The following is a 22,474-nucleotide window of genomic DNA, read 5'->3' on the forward strand; positions in this document are numbered from 1 at the left end:
AAAAGTGATCAGAGAAAAGCTGTCTGCGACTCACCTGCGGTATTTCTACGAATATTATTACGTTATTTCAGCTGTTTTAGAAAGGTTTTGAACTCAAATACGTCAGTCTAACTCTTCTTAAAGATGCTCAATAAGATTCCGGTCAGGACTTTGAGAAGACCAGGTTATTTTTGCAACTTGGTTGTCATTTGGCCTATTCTGAAAACAGTTGGATGTGTGTTAAGGAACGCTATTCTGTGAGAACACCCAGTATTTTCCCATTTTGTCATGAGCATGTAATAACATGTGTTTTCCCAAAATGTCACAATACATTAGCGATCTCATAACTACTTCAAATTGAATCAATGGGCCGACACCATTACAAACAAGTCTCCCGGAAGCTGGGCGCTTCAGGTATGAAAGGTTTTTCTTTTATAAAGAGTTTTTGAGTGTGCATTTATCCCATTAGTATAAACCACGCAATATATGAATATATTATGTAAAAATATCCACTTTCAAGTCATATTGACATTCAAAGTCTTGAATTTGCACAGAAGTGACAGTTTTGACCTAGTATAACTTTATTAGTAATAGTCCGCTTTTCACAAAATTTGGCAGGATCATGCTCTATGCTGTAGCTTACATTGTTGCAAAATTTCGTAACTCTAAGGTGAACTTAAAGGGGGTTTTCCTGTCAATTATTAAAAATTATAGTAATGTACTATTATTAACTTTATTTGACCAGGTATCGGTATGGAGGGTATTTCGGAACCTAGGCACCATACAGTGGCAGCCTCTTGATTTTTTTCAGATTTTTCGGCTTGGTAGTTTCTGAGAATGGTCTCGTTAAATAAATGATCACTTTCAACCCCCCGCACTCCCCAAATGCCAAACTAAGACCGGCTTCGAAAATTACTAACCGAGACCTTTAATTTTATACCCCACGTGACTATATTTGATGAAAAAAAATGTATACCCCCTTTTGCATGTATGGGACCCCCCCCCCCTTTAATTTGACGTAAAAGGATGTAACTTAGTATATGCGTGAGCGTTCCCAGTTTAAATCTTTCTACCAAATTTCGTGTCAATCGCTACAACCGTCTCCGAGAAAAATGCGTGTGACAAACAGACAGATGGACAGACAGACAAACAGACAGACAGTAAACTGAATTTAATAAGGTTTTGTGTTTACAGAAAACCTTAAAAAGCACCCTATAATAAATGTTGTTAGTGCCCAGATCCATCCCCAAATCATTATGCTTCCATCCCCATACTTCTTTATTGGTACTTGGGATCGTTGTAGGCTCCACCTGGATGGCGAATATATCTGTATAATTCCATCAGCACCATACAGATTCACCTTGCTTTCGTTGCTCCACAAAATGCGACTGATCATCTTTATAAGTTTCTGCAAATTTTTTATCTACCTTTTCTTCGAAATCCAAGTATTTTTTGATGACCGTCATCCCATTAGTCCACTTTTACTAAAAGTTATTATAATTAAGCCATATTAGTAAAAATCAATCGTTTCACAACCTCCTTTCGAACGATTTACCAAGGAGTAAGGCACATCCTTCTGCTTTTTATAGACTCCCCATAGCCCAGATTTTGTGACACTAAAAAGCACTCCGACTTCCCATAGAGTGTTTCATTCTGGATTGCACTTATCATTAGTTCTTTTATCTAATTTGAAAGTGTTTTAGTACGAGGCAACTTTCGAAAACTATAATATCCAATAGGTGATCAAAGGGTAGTATAGGTCCAAGGGCGAAACGTGGATTGGTACCCATGATGGAGCACAAAACCTGGGAAACGCGTGCTGAACCAACACCAACAGCTCTACTACCCTAACCCTATCTTCACCTCCACGTGGTGACCGCTGGGAGCTCTTCCTTAACGAATAGATGCAGACGGAGAAGGATGAAGGCGAGATTCCCGCGCCTAAAAACGGGACAAATTGTACCAACTGGTCCTCCAGGTTGGGGGTTGGGTAGGGCTGACAACCCTACAACTTGTTACGAAGCCACAACAGGAGCGTCGAACTGGACGGATTGCACAACGACGAACCCGGCAACGACAAAGTAATAACGATTTGTACATTTTCTCATGGAATGTGCGCCCCCTATACAGAGATGAAGGTGCCACGCAGCTAGCCGATACCCTGTCCCAATATAGGGCTGATCTAACAGCGTTACATGAGATATGTTGGACAATGACCGGTTTCCTGAAGAACAGTCGCTACACCATATATTATAGTGGCCATCCAGTAAACCATGTGGTGGGAGTAGGTTTCCTAGCCAGCCAAAAAATTAAACCTGCTGGTATCGGTTTTGAAAACATAAGCGACTGGCTATGCACTCTGCGCTTGCGAGGCAAATTTAGAAATATAAGCCTCATTGACGTTCACGCCTCTACAGAGGAGACTGCAGAGTCGAGAAGGATACCTTCTACGAGGTAGTAGAACGAACCCTCCAAGCCTGTCCCAGACATGATATCAAAATCATACTTTTAAAAGTCAAGTAGGGAAGGAGCCCGTATTCATTCGATAAGTTGACTCCCATAGCTTAAATCTAAATACAAATGATAATGGACTGCGGAGCAGTTTCTCACGAAATGGTTGTTGGAAGTACCTGGTTTGCGCGGAAAGTGCTCCACAAACATACGTGGGCCTCTCCAGACGGAACCACTTTCAACCAAAGTGACCACGTGTTGATCGAGCGCCGCCACCTCTCAGCTTTGATGAATGTCAGAACATATACAGGGACCAATATAGACTCGGATCGCTATCCGGTTGGCATGGTGCTCCGAGCTGGAATAACAACACCACCCAGAATCCCCTCTGACAATCAGGTGAGAGTTAACACTTAAGCCATCCCCAACACCGCCCTTCCCAACAGCTATAAGAGGGAAATGGATGCCGCAATAACTGCAGTCAACAGAGATCCAGGGGATGAAGCAACAAAGGGTAACAAACATAATTGGACCCAACCGCAAAAAGAGTCGGAACGGCTGGTTTGACGATGAATGTAGGCTAGCTACAAAGCGGAAGAATGCCGCATACCGAGTAATGTTGCATTCTCAAGGAACGCGGGCACGCGCGAGGCTTATCACGAACTCCGGGGAGCGGAGAAGCGACTTCACAGGCAGAAAAAGGAAGCTTGGGAGAACCTACAGGTCTGTGAACTCGAACAGTACAGGGAGCAGCCGCACCAGGCGCGGAAGTTTTACCAACAATCAGCAGGATGAAGCCTTACATACATCAGTGCTCACCGTGTCGAAATCTGATTTCCGTCAGAATGGGCATATAGAAGCCATCGGCTGTGTACTTTGATAAATTAACGAAAAACCGGAACATCGGCGAATTGGTCGTCCCGCCAACTGAACACGACAGGCAAATATTGCCACCACCAAGTATAGAAGAAACAGTCCGTGCAATTCATCGACTTAAAAATCATAAGTCGCCAAGAGCCGACGGAATTGCAGCCGAATTGGTTAAATATGGAGGCGACCAATTACACTAAGTGATTCATGAACTTGTGCTTAAGGTGTGTGACAGCGAATCAATGTCTGACAATTGGCAACGAGGCATTATCTGTCTCATACATAAAAAGGGAGATATTATGCAATGCAGCAATTATAGAGGTATCACGTTGCTGACTACGATCTATAAGATCTTCTCTGCCTAGCAAGAGGCCGGATAGCTCCATACGCCCAGAACAAATCAACAACAGATCAGATTTTCTCTCTGCGGTAAGCGATGCAAAACTGCTGGAATATGGACATCAGTTGCACCATCTTTTCATCGACTTTAAAGCCGCCTATGATAGCATAGCCAGAGTAAAACTCTACACGTCCATGAGAGAATTCGGTATCCCGACAGAAGTGATAAGACTGACTAGGCTGACCCTGACCAATGTGCGAGGTTAGATAAAAGCAGCAGGATCTATCTCAACACCATTCGACATCAACAACGGACTACGACAAGGGATGCCCTACCATGCGTCCTCTTTAACATGGCCCTCGAGATAGTGATCCGTGATGCTGAGGTAAATGCAAGAGGTACGATCCTCTTCAAGTCCACCCAACTACTGGCCTATGCTGGCGATATCGACATCATGGGAAGAATCACCCGAGACGTACAAACTGCCTTCATCCAAATCGAGCATGCGGCGCGAGATCTTGGGTTGCACATCAATGGAGGTAAAACAAAGTAGATGGTGGCGACGTCAGCACCGAAAACCAACCAACCAACAACAACGACGAAATCTATGAGCAATACCATGACATCAAGTTATGGATAAAATCTCGGCGCTGCTAAGCTTCTTCCGCATCCACGCTATAGTCGATCATGATTTTTTTCAGATTTTCCGGTTGGATAGGTTCTGAGAACGAGACCTGTTGCACTTTTTGGGGACCAGATTTTGAGCCTTCACTCCCTTATGTTACAGCCAATATCAAAAATGTCATCAATCTCGAAAAGTACTAACTGATCCCTTTCATTTGATACCCGAGACGTCTATATTCGGTAAAAAAAATAAAATTTACAACCGCCGTATAAATGGGGAGTGGCTACAAAAAGAACGAGGTTTCCACACACAAATTTTTAAAGCCAGCTAGGATTTCAGCATTAGCCTGACGTCCTTACGTAATCTTGAACCGCTACTCAAATGATGTATCTATACGCTACAGTAATAGCGTATTTATACTCGACGTCAGTACCCTCTACCGACGCATTTGTAAATGTTGAAACTGTATTTTGTTTGTAATTAAGAGAAACAAATGTCTCCTTATCCAAAAGGCGGCTTTTCAAACAATTTATTTTCAAAAGCATTTGTCTTGAAATTACTTTTTCACATTGCAGGGATTGTACCTCAAAAATCAAGAACCGATCATTATAAAATTTGGCAGTATGATTTTTTACAATTACGAAGAATATGAACCAATATTTCGGGTGATATATTTTTAACGGTGCTTTTGGAATACTTAACGAAACGTGAAAATTGATTAGTTCCAATTGCATTCCGGTTCATTTTCTTAAAAAATAAGTTAGCAATGTAAAATGGAAATCTTTTTGGTTTCACATAAAAATTGAAGTCTCTACATGTTTCTCAATTGGAGAACTCTATTTACTACCTTCAACGAAATAGACTTCAATGAAATCTTCCCATATATTAAATAATAAAACTTGTTTCCTATTCGCTAGTGTTGACTTTTATTTTGCAAATACCGATATTTCGGGAGCCACTTCATCAGTGCTAAGAGGTCTGCTCATCAGTGGGTTTATTGGCTATATTTATACTAATTTAAATCTATAAGACTATTCTAATTATGGCTAAATTAGTTATATCTAAATCCTGAAAAAGTAGACATATTTAATTACATTTTAAAGACTTATTTGTCTGCCCTGAAAGAAGAAGAGGTTTTTAATTAGTTTTCAGTCTCTTAGACATATTAATCAAACGTCAAAACCAACAATTCTCTTTTTTAATTTACAGGAAACCCACCAACACGCAGCGGACAATCCCGGCCACTTCGTTCCATAGTTACCAGCAGCTTATGGCACGATGATACACCGCCTTCTAACAACCCTATTCTATTGTGTAGTGGCCGGCATTGAGCAAACAGCGTAATATAAACAGGCTTAATGGGGCTCAAAGAACCACGGATGCAGATGCTGTTAGACAATGTGAGTCCGGATGTTGGACAGCGAAGTCCGTCATAGTAACATCCTTGATATTACCTCGACAACTTTGGACATTATCAATGGGTTGCGGCACGGACAAACTGAGCTTCAACAGGAATTTTGCTGTGGACTTCTAAACAGGGATTGGGAGGGTTTTCCTGAACATGGACAGTGCCTCCGAGAGGTTCGGTCATCTGGGATTCACCAGTGTATTCCAAGTAGAAGTACGGGCGATACTGGAAGTCTGTCGATGGCGGGGGCATGATCCAAGCTTGAAGAATTACATGTTCATTCTCACCGATAGCCGAGTGGCCATTGAGGTACGGAAATACCTGTAACCGGCTTGAAAAACTCAACATTTTCATCTAAGACTGTTGATAATTTTTTTTATTTTAAATCCTGAGAATTTCAAATAGAAATTCAAAATGATTTCCATGCTATAGCCTTCCAATTATCCGCGCCTCTGAGGAGACCGTCGATAAGCTATTGTATATGTAGATATATGTATTCACACATTTTGTGTACAAGTATATGCTGACCTTCATGAGGAAGCTAAAATAATATAGTATGGGACTCACGATGCTAAATAGCTGTACGTCCCTACAATTATCGACTTTTCCTTATCGAAACTTTCAAACGCGTTTTCCTGAAAACAATGTTTTTTAAGTTAGGCATGGGAACATAGAGGGGAATGAGCGGGCCGATGTAATGACCAGACGGAATTCCTTTTTGGGACCTTTTAGCTCTTCCCTTTTTTTATACTGCCTATCAATATTCTGGTTGTGAATTTGAGATTGTTTTCAGCACCAAGTCGTTCGGTGCTACTGCGGTCCTCATCTGGAAGCTGCAATTGATACAGCTAGTTGCTTTAATGGCTTAGGCTGCAAGTGAATACTAAGCCATTGCTGGTTGCCATTTGGGCGACGAATTAGGAGCATCAAAGAACCACTGCTGTTTCGGTTTACCCTTAGCCGCTAATACCCTGGAAGACCTTTTTCCCTCGTATATATATAGGTGTAGACACAGAATTTTTATTTGCCTGGAGACGGGTAATACTTTGGGAGTGCTAACATAAGAGGCTTGCTTGCTCATGTATTCGGAGCTCATGTTCTCCATCGATGATTAAGGGGGTCATACCGTGTGTCGGGTTGGAGAAATCGATTTTTTTTACACGAATTGTATCTATATATAGTGGAGAATATGTGGGCAAAGGTATTTTCCGATATTCCGAGTCGTTCAGAAATTACAATGTTAAACAGGTAAGGAGTTTGCAGCCGCGGCTAGAGTACTCGATGAGAAAGAGAATCGAATCTTTTTTTACCTGTGAGTTTTTTACCTGAGCCTTATAAATTCGAACACAGCTATAAATATAAGAAGATGGAAAACCACTCAATTGTCAAAACTTATTTGCTGATTGGCATAAAAAGGATAATCCAGTCTAGAATGAGCACTGAAAGGCATTCAAGCTATGCTCAGTTATATTTTGTTGTAAGTATTGTGCTGTTTGTGTGTTCAGTGATTTTTTTAAATGGATCGTACGAAGGGAGATCGCTTTAACGTTCAACGTCATGCTCGCACTAAAAAACGAGTGTTTCATGGGAATCGATATTTATCAGAGAAGAAAAAGCGAAGCAAATTTTTGCAAGCATGAACATGGATGTTCCAATTGCGACAAGTTTTGTATATTGTATATTGGATTTTGCTGGAGTTTTCTCCGGTATTTCTGCAAATTTCTGCAAATAATAAAATATACGTAGTAGTAAAAAAGGAATGCATAGGACATGTCGAGAAAAGAATGGAAACGCGGCTTAGAAATGCAAAGAAGAATCACAAAGGCATTGGTGAAAAACGAGCTGGAAAACTCACCGATAAGGTTATTAACGACCTCACTACATTTTTTGGGCTAGCTATTCGTCGACACGCAAATTCGATAGAAGGAATGAAGCAAGAAATTTCGGCAACTTTCTTCCATAAATGTTCTACAGATGAAAATCCTCAGCATCAAAATTGTCAAGCAGGCGAGGACAGTTGGTGCAAATGGCGCAAAGCGGAAGCTAAAGGAGAACTGGATAGTTTCCACCATGAGATGATGTCTAGGAACAGAGACCCAGAATAACAATGAGTCGTTAAATGCATTGATCCGGACTTTCGCTCCTAAACACTTTCATTCTGGGGCCAAGGCCGTAGAAATTGCCACTTTTCTGGCTGTAATTATTTTCAATGAAGGATTCAATGGCACTCTCAAAATTCTAGTGACAATGGGACCGTCGTAATGAAACGCGAATTTGGCGTTCCCAACGACGATCGACTGACCTTGCTAAAAGAGCCAGAATTGAAACCAGAGAGCAACAATCGGCCTTACAAGACTTTTTGAAGAAACGGAGGGTGCTCACTATGGACCAGGTATAGCAGACTAATGGTGAGTTAAAATTTTACTGTTGCTAATCACATTTAGATTTTCAAATGCGTTTTTCTCGAAACAGCATCTTGAAAATCGGCAGCCACCATAGTACAAAATCTATCCAACCAAATTCTTTGAAATTTTCACGACTTCTTTAATACATATTTCTACGGTCCTCAAACTAGGATAATTGCAATCGGACGGGTGTTTTTTTATTCATAAAAAAAGCCGTAAAAAAAAACAAAAACAAAAAATTTACCTTTTAATATTTTCTAATTATCTTAGTTTGCAAACCGTGAAATATTGTCCACATTGAAATGCCGTCTAGTTTTTTTTCCCTCAAATGAACACAGCGTCCTCCAGCGCCCCAAAATAATTTTTCAAAAAAGGCTAAAAACGGCCTTCACACGGGATGACCCCCTTAAGATTGGCGGGTTAACTACTTAGATTCAGCTTTTTCCTTCAATTCATTAGGGATCTTCCTTTCTAGGTTCCTCACCATCGGAGGTAGATAACCATTGAGGGAGAAGTTTTGAAAAGCGGTACATCCGAAATTAGTTATTCAAATTAAAGGGTCAAATAAAAATATTGCTGGACGAATATGTTGTTCGCTTTTTGCAGACTCCTAACTCTTGGGACTTTCTAAATTAGCAGTTGCTGTCAAACCATCCCAATTCAGAACATCATAACTTCATTTAAAATCGCAATTGCAATTTGGATGCTAAATTCGTAATTACTGTGAAAATTAAACGTAAAGTGAATAGAGGACAATTTAATTTATTAGAGCAAATTGCTGGTTTACTAGATTCGTAAGCAATGAAATCCTCTTAGATACGATACGAGTATCATATCACCCACGTAAAAAGACTTTGGAATCCTTCTCTGAAATTAGATCATGGAACTTTCACAACTTTTTATACAGATGGGAACGTATTACACAATTACCGCCAAGGTTATGGCAAATATTTTAGTTTATAAACCGTTCAATGACTCTATATTTGGGAATCATTTCAAGATCGATACTTGGATTGAGTATCAACAACAGAAGTTAAGTAACAACAATTCAGTCTAATTTCATTTATTGAAAATAAATAAAAAAAAAACGTCGAGAAATTCGAGAAGCTTTCAAATGTGTGAGGTGTGAACTCGAGAGCGGTTTTGATTACACAGTTTTATTGAATATAGAATATAATGCTTAGATTCAGTATCCGTATTGCGATATAGGAGAAATGGATTCAGACCGTTATCGCGTAATTGTATGGTGGAAATGCATTGGAAAAAGCAGTGTATGGTTACCCAAAACATTGAATTTTGAACCTTTTAACCGATGTCTGTTCGTTCTCCGCTACGCTGTAAACATCACGGCAAACTCTTATAAATTTCGCTCCCACTCAACCTATAGAAAAAATTCGTATGATTCAGCGGATTAACTGTACCGGTTCAGATTATACTTGATTTGAGTACACTTTAAAGATTTTTCTAGCCCAGAATTAGTGGCAATGCGCATCGAAAATCAAGTCCTCTTTTGTTAATAACTTCTTCAGACATGGCTCATGATTGCTTATACTGAGAAGATTACGGATATTATTCATCACCGGCTCTTCAAATAGATACATTTATGTATTGTAAATAAACCCAAGAAGCACCTGAGAGTTTCGAGTGAGTTTAAATACACCTCGCCCGGTTGCTTGGGAACTCCAGTTGGTTTACATCTCAGGTAGATATCAATTGATTGATGATGATGCTTCAGAAATTTCATCTTGCATAAACGGAAGAAAGATACAATTAATATATATCATCATATGCAAGAGAAATATTGCCAACTGCAAGGATATGCGTAGATTGTGAATAAATTTAATATTTGAACTTAATGCTTCCCTGCCTTTTGAGCCTACATAAATGTGGGTGACCTTTCATTTATTGTAACCATTGTCTTAATTGCCAGATTTACTAAACTATGAGATGTGTGTGGTCCGCAATGTGATGAAGAAACCTAGAGTTGCCTAAGCGGTTACGGACGGCTAACAGTCCGTAGTTTTTTCGAAGAAGTACTAATTGCTGTCAGCCTACATACTTCTCATTGTTACTATTAAATTCCTATTATTACTTCAATTCTAACGAGTACTTGTATTGTTGCGATAAAATTCGTGTTGTTGAACACACACCGTGACCATATTGGACGAGAAAGCCGCCGAGCTTGACTTCTTCTTTTGACGCGGCAAAAAGCAATTATTCATTTCCATCTTCAATGAATGCACAATTGAGTGATAGATTGAGAGAAAATAATTAACTTCCAGCCGGGTGTCTTATTGTTGTCGGGAGAGCGTTATCGTCCCCTTGGAACTTTTTTCGGCATTGGTTTCCTTTTCGAAGCTAATCTTCGGTTGCTATTCAAAAAATAAGAGGACGCAGATACGCTTACAGTGCTGCCGCGCCGCCAATCTTTTTTAGTGAAAACGTTCCGGCAAGTTACCAGAGGTTTCTTGAGTATCTTGAATACAAGGGGATTCCTAACTATCATTCAACTGTTGAAGAATTTGCGAATACAAGATATATGGAGGGAATACACATTTTTCCTATCGAAGACACCGTGGAGCATATTGCGAACTCGGTAGAAGAGCTCCTTACAATAACACTGTTTTAACCCACGTGAATTGCGAATAGGAAAGTGGTCACTTTTAACGTACAAAAGATACTATTTTCTCATGCAACCTGTTCATATGAAATTCATTACGACCTGAAAGCTTTGGAAATTGCCAATTCTCTCCCAACAAAAGCGCAATGATTAATTGAAACTCGTGTGATGAAAACCATTTTGGTGCGAGTATTACTTGCCTTCTTACATGACTGGCCTAATCATTGTGGCCTATTCAACTTTTGACCGCCTCTTGATTGAACTTTCAACGCTGCGGTTTTCCCTAGCTGTAGATATCAATTGGGGCGACGATGGCTTCAAGGCCAAAAGAACTGACCGATCTACCTTGAACCAGACAATTTTTTTTCACGTACTTAAATGAATTTTAATCAGCAATTACAACACCCAGCAGGTTGCAAATGCATCGAACAGAAACTCGGACATGAGTGGAGCCGAGATCCACTTCACGTCGAGATTTTGATCGATTGAACCGAATCGGATGGATATGTCGATTCATCATTATTTGTCAAAAATGAAAGCACATCCGTTTATATTGGTCAAGTTGTGACATGGATATAAACTCTCGTAGTAACGAGAATGGCTAAGACAACATGTTGTTCTCAAAGACAACCACTTGAGCCTCTGTGAACGCAATGAGGTTGCTAAAATCTATATTTTGGGTACAGATGAGATTCCAGATGAAACTTCCAAATTATTGGGAACGCATGGTAAGAAGTTCAACTACTAAATGAATTTTATTCACCTGTGCTCCTCAATTATCTGTTATCAAATTTTGGAATTGGCTTAGTTTAGTTAGAGGGTGACGACCAACTTTTTGGGTGTTTGATCAACTCGACCCTTTGCACGAAAAAGCGCATAATAGACACAATCCCATATCCTTCCAGTAATTTGTCTGAACGTATAGATTCAGTTCCCATTTGGAACTGCCGGGGCTATCAATTTTCTCGGTTCTAAGCTTTTCCAAAAATAGTAACAAGCAATCACTTTGTAAACAAAGTACAAAGAAGTATTTCTAAGAAAAAGTCGATTCAATGAAACTCCACAATAAAATCTGTGTCCTGTTGAGGACCAATAAGTTAATTTGTGACTAAGGCTCCTGTTGCCTTTAGCCTCGTTGGACTGCAATTTGGTGCTACACCAACTTACCTCATGTCCTAAGTAATTAACAATACAATGCAAATGCTTTTATAGAAGTGTCCAAGTTTATTTTCTTACTTCTACTACTTCTTTTTTGCACAAAATTTTAAACTATAGTCAGGTATTCATAATGCAAAGCACAATTTAAGGTCGATCGAAAATTAAAACACATCAACAAAATTTAAATATGAAATATGAAATTTCGACACAAATATCGTTCAAATTTTAGAATGTCTTTTTTCAGAAGTTAAGCCATGGTGACTAGTGTTGCTAGAAGATCAGTATATGCATTTTTCGAAAAATGTCCGAAAACAGAATTGAGGACACATTCGCGTGTTTAGAAGACAATTTTAAAAGTTTAACCAAATGCTCTAAAAATGAAGAAGGTTCTCTCCTTAAAAACTTTAAATTTCAATTAGGCAAAATGGGGAGGGAGTAGCTACAAGGAACAACAAACAAAAGAAAAAGAGCAACGACCCGAAATGATCATAAAACTGCGCAAGGGAACGATAAATAAGGACGGACGACCTTCGAAAGATTTTAACAAATGGACGTTGCTAACAAGGAAGATTTTGAGAGAAGAAATACCATGCGAACAGTAAACCTATGTTGCCAAAGTGACCCAGGGTCCTGCAGGACATTATGACAGATGTAAACTAATAAAAGGTATTATTTTTATGCTAGCGCAAACCACAAAACAACGAAAAATATCAGATATTTTTTCATAACTCAACATATTTCCAATACCAAGAATCATCGTAACGCCATGTCTCTAGAACCTCTTAAAACATCAGCTCTACTCGAAATTGGTTTGGAACTCGGAAACCTTCCGTCTGGTGATCGTTTGTTTGTTTGATGGAACTAGCTACCGCAGGCCTTTTCTAAGGCGTTAGTGTTGTTGCGCTTGAATAAATTTCCTCGACATGTCAAAATCACTCAATTATTTGATTGAGTAGTTCATCCGCACTAAGCACACCACAAACTGCCTTTTATCACGCCAGAAGTGATCCAACCGAACACAGAGTTTTGTAATATTGGTAAGTCATTACGGAGCTTGATTTGGTCGTCGATTAATTGTTGATTGTAAAATTGAGCACCAATTAGCGCATCGCCAGTCTGTCGAATATTAAAGTCCGGATGTTTTTTGGGATCGGCCACTTCTTAACATCGAATGCCTTTGCTGATTGTAGAGGTACAGATTGTTGTAAAACGTGGGTTTCAAAGGGTTTGAAGAATCTCGTTATTTTGGATTCTAATCGCGTATTGATCCGCCATTGTCAATTCCTTGAATTGACATACTAACTGAACTTGTTGTCACACTCAGTTTTTTCACTAGTTTTTCAGTGATAGGAATTAACTGCGAGCCTGAATCTCGTATTGCTTGACATTCCAATGATTGCACATTGGTCGCCTTTAGTCGCGATCTTGCAGTGCTTAAAAGGATATACTTTCTTCTTTGCTGATTATCTTTAGTTGTAAGAACGACTTGTGTGATGTTGGCTTATTACATGTCTTGTTTCCTGTTAATTTGCCAGTGGTGTGCGGTGTGGTAATCTCTCTACCCTGGTCATTATTCCGTGAGTCGTGAACATATGCGACAGGAACTCATCCCAAGATATTGAAACAATGGTTGGATTTGAGGCAGTTGACACAAATGGTTGCTTAGGACAATTTACATTTTCTTGTCAAAAATCTGAAGTTGGATGCGCCCATATGCAAGGCATTCACATAGAAAATGTTTTGGGGATCCCGTTTCCTCGTTTCAGATTGGACATATAAAGTTTAGTGGAATCCTTATTCTGAACATATGTCCAGTTAGTGAATTATAACCAGTTAGAGGAGAAGACAAATCGTCCTGTTTTTCGACAAGATTAACTGTGCAGTATGTTTGTTAGGATCTGCCAAGAAAAGCTCGGTGTGTTCAGCAGCATTAGAGCTCTGCGACCTGTCATTTTCTGACAGCAACATTAGCCAACACTCCAGTTGCTGACTTTGGTCACGACATGGAATAAATTTAACTCTCTTTTGCTAAGGCATCCTTCTGCAGTACAGTTATCAGGTACCCAGATTGCGATGCAACTACCCTATAACCGCTTGTCACCCACCCAGGTTGCCGTCCTTAAGATCACATACACTTCAGCCAGAAAAACCATTGCATATTGTTCCAAGCTAAAGGGATATTACACTACTTCGTTAAGTTGAAGTAAAGACCATTCCTCCATTTTGTAAATAATATCGTGTGGTTTTATTTGAATGTACTGAAAGTCCATGCCTGGGGCCCCAACTGTCAATAAAATCGATGGCGTATTATACATTGTTGCAAACCATTTTGGAATCCCGAACAACAACTAGCACAGGTACGTCATCAGCACAAACTTGGTCGTGTATTGGTAAATTTTGCGGTTCGCATAGTAGTGAGTCGATCAACACACTGCACAGAACTGGCAATAGTACACCTCCATAGGGGCAGCTTTTCGACGCTTCCGTCGTTAGGTAGCAATGCATACCCAGCTCAGCGTACAGCAATCTCTGTGTTAGAGCATGCATCTAAGTTTTATCAACATCACCATTTCTGGCGGCACCATAGAATTTTTGGAAACACGAACAAACGCCCCTTCAGTTTCAACGAACACTCCGTCCGTCCGTCCCGTCCGACTGGTCATCGTCCCCAATGGCAACCCTTTCGCGTTAATAGTCCTAATGGTCTTTATGTCCTGTAATATGGGAGATGGAGCATATTGGAAGTGACCACCACTGTCCTTCAAAACTTCAAGGTTTCGATAATATTTATCCCCGCCATATCATTGGTACACCGGTAAAACTGTTAATTAGAAAGCGTAAGGGGTAGTGGATAGATCTCACACACAGAACAACTGTCTAACCTTCTTGTAAGGAACTGAGCCATATTTCCGCGAACCGGAAACAATGGCGTATAGATGCAGTAGACGTGATATTTTCCACTTAGAGAAGATTAGCAAAAATAAATAAATTTAAATAAAGGAGGTGGGTTTTAAGTAACATATTTCATGCTACCCTCAGTAAAATAAAAAAGTACGGAGATTAGAGGAAGAGCCAAAAAAGTACCACGGGATTTATTACAATGACAGAGCAATTTATAAGAGCCCTTCAGAAATGGAGCATGGGTTCTGTTACAAACTTTGTCGTGTGGTAAAAAACTCTTTCATAAAACGCGAACGAGGTAGAAACACCTGCTAACTCATCTGCTTTATACTCATTACGGTGACGCCATTAAAGAAGTCGATCGATTTAATGACCCGTTGATTATACTCACACAGCTGACCACATCTTTCATTTACTCGTCGTTTACACACTACAGACTTATCGATCCAGAAAAGACGCCTTTTGATAACTAGTCGACACAAAGATCTGCAGTATGCCTGTCGATGACTATATTGTCATTGCGGGTGATCTCAATAATCATGTAACAGAAAAGGCATGACAAATGGTTTCCAGGGGACGCAATGAAGATGGCGAGCATACTTTCGATTTTGCTGACACTTCCAACCTTATATTTTTCAATAAATGGTATACTAAAAGGTTTTCTCATCTTCCTATTGTACACTTTATAGTGGGAACAGCAACACGCGAAACGGCACTATCAACATCGCAATCAAGCCACCAATGAAAGTTTTGAGGTAACGATTCCCAGACGACGTCTATTGTATAAGTTTCTCGCCAATAAACTGCTGATCAATTGAAACATTTATGTAGTAGAATGCCAACCCAAAAGCAAAGATAGCGTTTGACCTTATACCTCACCAATGCATTTGGAATGTATTACGATAGCACTTAGTGCTAGAGGAGCTCGTACGCAGGATTAAATTATCATACCACGAACAGCAAACTTCGGAAAGCGGCAAGTATAGAAACTACTTCGTGGCCCTGTTTGTGTTCAGGGAAGCGCCGTTTTGTCACTCTTTTTCTTCTTCTCATGGACACCGTCATACCTCAATATCCTTACACAGTACTCTAAGCAGATGATGACTCCCTAGCGTCTCATACAAAGCTAATTTTAAGCAGCTTGTCCAAAAGTAGAAAAACTCAGAGTTTTATTGTATCTTGCGTAGTATAATCTGGAATTTGGATAAAGTTTTGCCAGCAGTGAATATGTTCGCATTTATATTTGTGTACACAAGCTAAGTAAACCCGTAATCGCGGATTTACAATTCATTGAACAGCCACAAAAGTGCAGTGACTATTTTGAATAAAGGGAGCGAAAAAATTGATACATGTATGTCATTCAATCGAAAGCAACCCCTCACCGTACACATATTTCTACTTTATCTCTAGTAGAATATTCATTAGTAATAAATTTACAATTAATTCAAATCCATCTCACGGTAACCGTCAGCATATTGATCGAATTCTGGGTGAGTTCTCCACTGAACCGAGCAAACCAGCACCATAAATTACCTACTAGCTTTGCTCAATTAATTAATTAGTCCGCCATATGTGTTTAATTCTTTTCTGTCGGGTGACACACTCTTCAGGCTACGGCTTCTGGCGACTGGTCTAGTGAACATATATTTCCCATTTTAAGTATCCTCCCATAGAGCTCACTTCGCTGGTCAGCACTGGGCAGCATTGAAAACTGTCGGGGAACTTTGATATCCACACGGTTCGACCGCCTTCGGGCGACCTGCTCTATGTGAAAAATGTTTAATGTACTGAAAAATTGCACACGAATTTATAAGCATTCCGGTGTCCTATTTTGCAGTCATGTTTCAGGGGGGAGATTAGTTATTATATGTCCCATACTCGTATGTCCTTCGGCCCTTTTACATTTTGACTATTTGTACCAGGAAGTTGGGCGTCAATGAATTTAAATATGAGAATATTGTCAACTTTTGAGCTATTCTCCGTTAGGGTTCAGGATCTAATGAAATGCTTTGAAAGACAACTTTCCGTGGATTTGTGAATTTACTTCCGTTAAAAGCGATTGATATCATCCCGAGTTGAGGCCGAGAAATTTTCCTTTGATTTATGGCTAAGACATTGTTTAACGTAGTATAAGGTGATTGGGAACCCAGATACAACAACCTCCCCTATAAGTGCCTCACTTGTATTTATTACCCTAAAATATAACAATTTGCACTAGTACCATTGCAATACGACCCAATCCGGTCATTTTCTCCCTTAAAAAGGTTTCAAAGCTTCATTGCGACCATGCCGAAAACTCTACAGCACTTGTACAATTTTTCCCCGAGAAACATATGTCCTGCTTTCAAAAGGACGACATTTCGGGAAACTGGCACACATGTAATTGTAGTAGGGTTCGGTCAGTTAGAAAGGTCGCAACCATATCTAATTAATTTAATTACATGAAAGGACAATTCAGTTTGATTGAATTTTCGAGGACTTCCCTGAATCTGTCTGGTTGTTCTGTTTGAAAATTCATACAGGCATTAATTGATTGCTAGCCCAAATGCGAGATATTGATCGGGGGATACAGTGATATGGAAAATACGTCAGTTGTGTTACATTTGAGGTATTCATACTGAACAATTTATTGGGATTTCCACATTTAGCTGCTCTGGTTTCTCGTTAAACTGAAAACTTCCCTGGAAACCAAAATGAATAATAAAATGAGTACTAAAAAGGAATCGGAGATCGGAGATGTTTTCAACAAAATAACTGGCAGATTTAGGATATTTTGGGACCGTGTACTCACACACAGTGAAAAAAAGAAAGGTCATATATGGCAACATAACTTATGCAGGTTGCATAAAAGCTTTGAACAAAAAAAGCAACTGGAAATTCCACATTCAAAATCCATATATCTATGAATCCACAACGATTTTACAGATACTATTAGTTGGTAGGCCAGATTTCTAGAGGAAATAGAATGTCGATTCTAAACCCCAAAGCCTTCATAATTTATTATCAATTTATTTTATATCATCCAAGGTTTGAATAATATGATTCCTGAAAGATTCTCGTTTTCCGATACCGAGCAAACTCCCGAGAAGTTAGGTGCAGTGTACGCCGTAACAAGGAAGAATTTATTATTGCGCTCATCAGGGAAGCGAGAGATGACGCTGAATGCAATGTTTTGTACATCACATCACAAAACAACTTGCATGTGATAGCAACTCTTTCAATGGGCGTGTGAAGAATGTTAACGGTCGACTTCTCATTCACGATGACGAGTAACTGAAGAGGGAGAAAGAATATTTCATCATGGTTCTTAATCGCATCACACGCGACGAGGTTGCGTCTCTTGTGGTTGAAATCGATAGTCACCGTAACATGCGAATAGGGACTGTTCCTCCAAGCAGAAGAGAAAGCATTTCGGCAATCAATGCATCCCCCGCTTTTTATTTACCACTGCAAGTGCAGTTACAGTAGACGCACTTCTTCCGAACTAGATGTTACCCGACGCATTAACAGAGCTAATTCAGTTTTGCTGGTTTCTCTGAAATCTGGAAATATAGTTATTAAGATCTAGTTCAGACTATTCTGCGCTAGTGCTCTTTCTACGTTGCTATATGGGAGCAACGCAGTGAACTCCGCTATTACTCAACAGCTCCACGCCTTCATGAACACCTGCTTGCTTCATGTCATTGGAGTACGCTGGCCTGATACTATCTCAAACAAAGAACTTGGTCAGCCCCATACGCCCTATGATTTAAAGGCGGAAGTGGCAGTGGTTAGGTCGCAGATTAAGATTTGGCGACAATTTCATTGCTGGCTATGCAGTGGAACTCGTTCTCCCAAGGTGGCACAGAATAGTGGATGAGAAAGGCAAGCGTTTCCTGATGTCCTGGGGGAGTTGAAGCTCATTTCAGGGGATTACGAGCGGATAGCCTCGAAAGACTATGGATGAGACAGCATATAGAGAGAAATGGGACGAAGCAAGAAAATTATGAAAATATCCGACGGTCAAGTAATAAAATATTAAAGGGGTAACCGATTCAGGAAACTCAGAATTTCTTTTTCATCTAAATATTTTGATAATCTTCCGTAAATCGCGGAAATTTCAAATCAAAATTTTAAACAATTCAGAAGTTATAGTCTTCGAAGGATCCGTGCCTTTACTGGAGAGAGAGTGCCGAGCTCCTCATAATCCTCCACATTCTAAATCATTTTGGACAATTAACTTGAATACCAATTTTTCGGACTCGAACATCATCTACTGATCAACTATTTACAGTAAAACTGGTGCTAGAAAAATGCTGGAAATTCAGCATCAACGTTCATTAAATATTCTTTGACTTCAAGCAGGCATATGGCATTATTGACAAAGTAATGCTTTACTTGGGGATTCCAGCAACTATTATGGCTTACCAGAATGAGAATGTCTCTCACAACAGCACAGATCTGACAGATGCCATTGAGATAAACGTCGGATTAAAATAAGGAGATGGGATGGCACCTTTTCTGTACAATCTGGGACTGGAAGAAGTTATGCAAAAGAAGCCGACACAAAAGTCGCTGCTCTATAAGTCCTGTCAAATGGTCACTTGTATGGCCGATATAAATATCATAGAGTGATTTTTTACATCACACGCAGGAAAGGAGACTTTTATAAATCTCGGCAAAATAACAAAGTGACAAATGAAGTTGGTCCATGAATTAGCGAAAAAACTCGAACGGAAAAAATTATGCCCACCAGAAAAACTATAACGATCAACGAGTATTCCATAGGAAATGTAAACAGCTTTATGTACTTATGGGTGCAACTGGAGCTAGATGAAAATAAAGAGGACGAAATAAAACAAGGAATTCGGATCACAAATAGAGTCTTCTACTCGGTCCTGCGAATTTTGAAAAGCCAGTTTCATACACAACATACAAAACGATAATAACACCTGTGCTATGGCTACGGACCCTAACGCAAACTTAGGAAAAAGTGAGGTGAAGGGTATCCGAAGGGAAAATAGAAGGACGAATAGCAGTAGGAGAACCCCGAAAGGGTTGAGCAGTTACTGCTGACGAAAACAGCGCATCAATGCTTGGATTTCAAAATTGGAGGACGCGATAGAGATGATTGAAGGAAGTAGATCTTGAAGTCCATGGACCGAAATAAGATGCAGAGCCTTCAGCTTCAATTGTCTATGACACCTCTACAGTTCTCTGTATCTCTAATGACTACGTTGATGATCTGCTTGCTTTTTCAACCAGTCATGGATCTTGGCAAATCAGCTGGAATTTGTAAAAGACGGTGACCAGAGTCGCACTCACTGCAAGACCGGACATCAATTGTCATGCGGTCTAAACGAAAAGCTGCATACGGAGAAGGATAAAGGCGAGCCTCCGGCACCTAAAAACCGGATCAATTGTACCAAAGAACAAGTTCTCCAGGTTGGGGTTACGAAGACACAAAGGAAGCCTCGGACTGGATTGTCAACACAATGACGAACGCGGGAACGAAAACCGAATAACGATTACCGCATTTTCTCATGGAACGTGCGCTCCCTGTACAGAGAAGCAGCTGCAAAGCAGCTAGCCGCTACACTGTCCTAATATGGGGTTGTTCAAACAGCGTTCTAGCAGATGCGTGGGACAGAAACAGGATTCCTGGAGAACAGTCACTACACCATATATTACAGTTACCATCCAGTCAACCATGTGCTCGGAGTATGTTTAGTTAACCAAAAAACCTGCTGTTATCAGCTTTTAGAACCTTAGCGAACGACTACGCACTCTGTGCTTACGAGGCAAATTTAAAAATATAAGCCTCATAAACGTTCATGCCCCTACAGAGTCGGAGCGGGATACCTTCTACGAGGCAGTTGAGCGGACGCTCGATGTTTCCCCAAGTATGACATTAAATTCATACTTGGGGATTTTAACAGTCAAGTAGGGGCCGGAGCCCGTATTCAGGCGATACGTCGGCTCCCATAGCTTACATACGAATACCAACGATAACGAACTGCGGATTATTCAATTAACAGTGTCACACTGAATGGTTGTTGGAAGTACATGCGCGGAAAGCAGTTTACAAACAAATGTGGGCCTCTTCAGACGGGACCGCTTTCAATCAAATTGGTCAATGTCAGAACATACAGGTGAATTTCAGCGGAACTGGTAAAATATGCAGGCGGTCAACTACACCAAACGGTTCATCAACTGACGCTCCAAGGGCTGGACAGCCAATCAATGCCTGCGGTGAGGGTACTACTTGATCTGTATAGCTGATGATGATCCAGTTCGGAAAATCTACGGGGCAATGTTAATGGCAGAAAAAGACGAGGGGGCAGCTTTTTGGGATATCGGATTGGTGGACCCCGGCGCAAAACCGAAATGTCTGGAGTAAGTAAGTTAGCCCAGATCAGATACCATTTGTTGCCTCGTTGATGAAGAGATGATATATATTGTATTTTCAACAGGAAACGCGTAATTTTGTAAATAATAATTAAGGGTAAATAATACTTCAGGGAGATTTTCCATTTAAATTCTTGAACAAGCTAGCGTAGTGGCATTAAAGTACTCGGTATATTTGTTTGCGAAACAGAGGTCCAATATTTGGGAATTACGCTAGACCAAAAATTACTCTGGAAGACACATGTCGAAAACACTTGTCGGAAAGCCACGGGGGCTCTGATGGCTTGCAGATCCGTAGCAGGAAAAAAATGGGGATGGAGCCCGAAGATAATACTTTGGATATATACTGCAATAGTAAAGCGAATGATTACCTATGGAGCGGTAATCTGTGCAGAAAAAACCGAACTCAGCACACAAGCCAGGGAATTACATAAGCTCTAAAGGCTGGCTTGCGTGTGTATCAGTGGGTGTGAGTGAGTGAGACGGGAAGCTGCCTAAATCGAAGGAAAATTGATATTATTTCTAGACAGTATCCCCAACTACTGATACCAAGAGATAACATGACAACGAGGTTTCACTTCAATAAGAAGTTGTAACAAGGCAAACTGGGAGAGCGTGGCTGTGACATACGGCTTAAACCAGCAACTGATTACTTGGTACACTGACGGATCCCTCACAGCAGAGGGAGCGGGTGCCGGTGTCATGGGTCCAAGGAAAATGTACTTTGAGCCAATGGGCAGGTGCACTAGTATATTCCATTAGTCCAACAAGGTCTGGATACTTTGGGTTTCAGGCCTTGCTGGGTTGGAAGACAACGAGGCAGCGGACGAACTAGCCAAGAAGGGAGCAGGGACGCCTTTACACGGGCCAGAACCCTTCTGTGGAATCGGAAACGGTTTCATGGCTATGAATCTAAGAAATGAAGAGGAACGATTGAGGGAACTGTACTGGGTGGGGCTACCAGGGATGGAGCAGTCCAGGGTGCTTCTTGAGGGATATGAACCCATACCCACAAAGGATTGCTTAAACCTCACCAAAAAGAACCTCCGAATTATAGTGGGAATTCTCACTGGTCATTGTCGGCTAAACTATCACCTAGGGAAGCTAGGGATATCTACGGACACTGCCTGCAGGTTTTGTGAGGAGGATGACGAAACCTCTGTACACGTCGTGAGACAGTGTCCCGCACTTGTGTAAAGTAGGTGGAGGCATCTGGGACAACACTTGCACATGCAAAGTTGAAAGATCTGGAAGTAGGGAACATACTAAAGTTCCTAACGGTTATAGGCCTGCTTGAAATACTATGATCAATAGGTACACTATACCCAGT

Source organism: Hermetia illucens, chromosome 4 (assembly GCF_905115235.1).
Source record: "Hermetia illucens chromosome 4, iHerIll2.2.curated.20191125, whole genome shotgun sequence".
Lineage (NCBI taxonomy): Eukaryota > Metazoa > Arthropoda > Insecta > Diptera > Stratiomyidae > Hermetia > Hermetia illucens.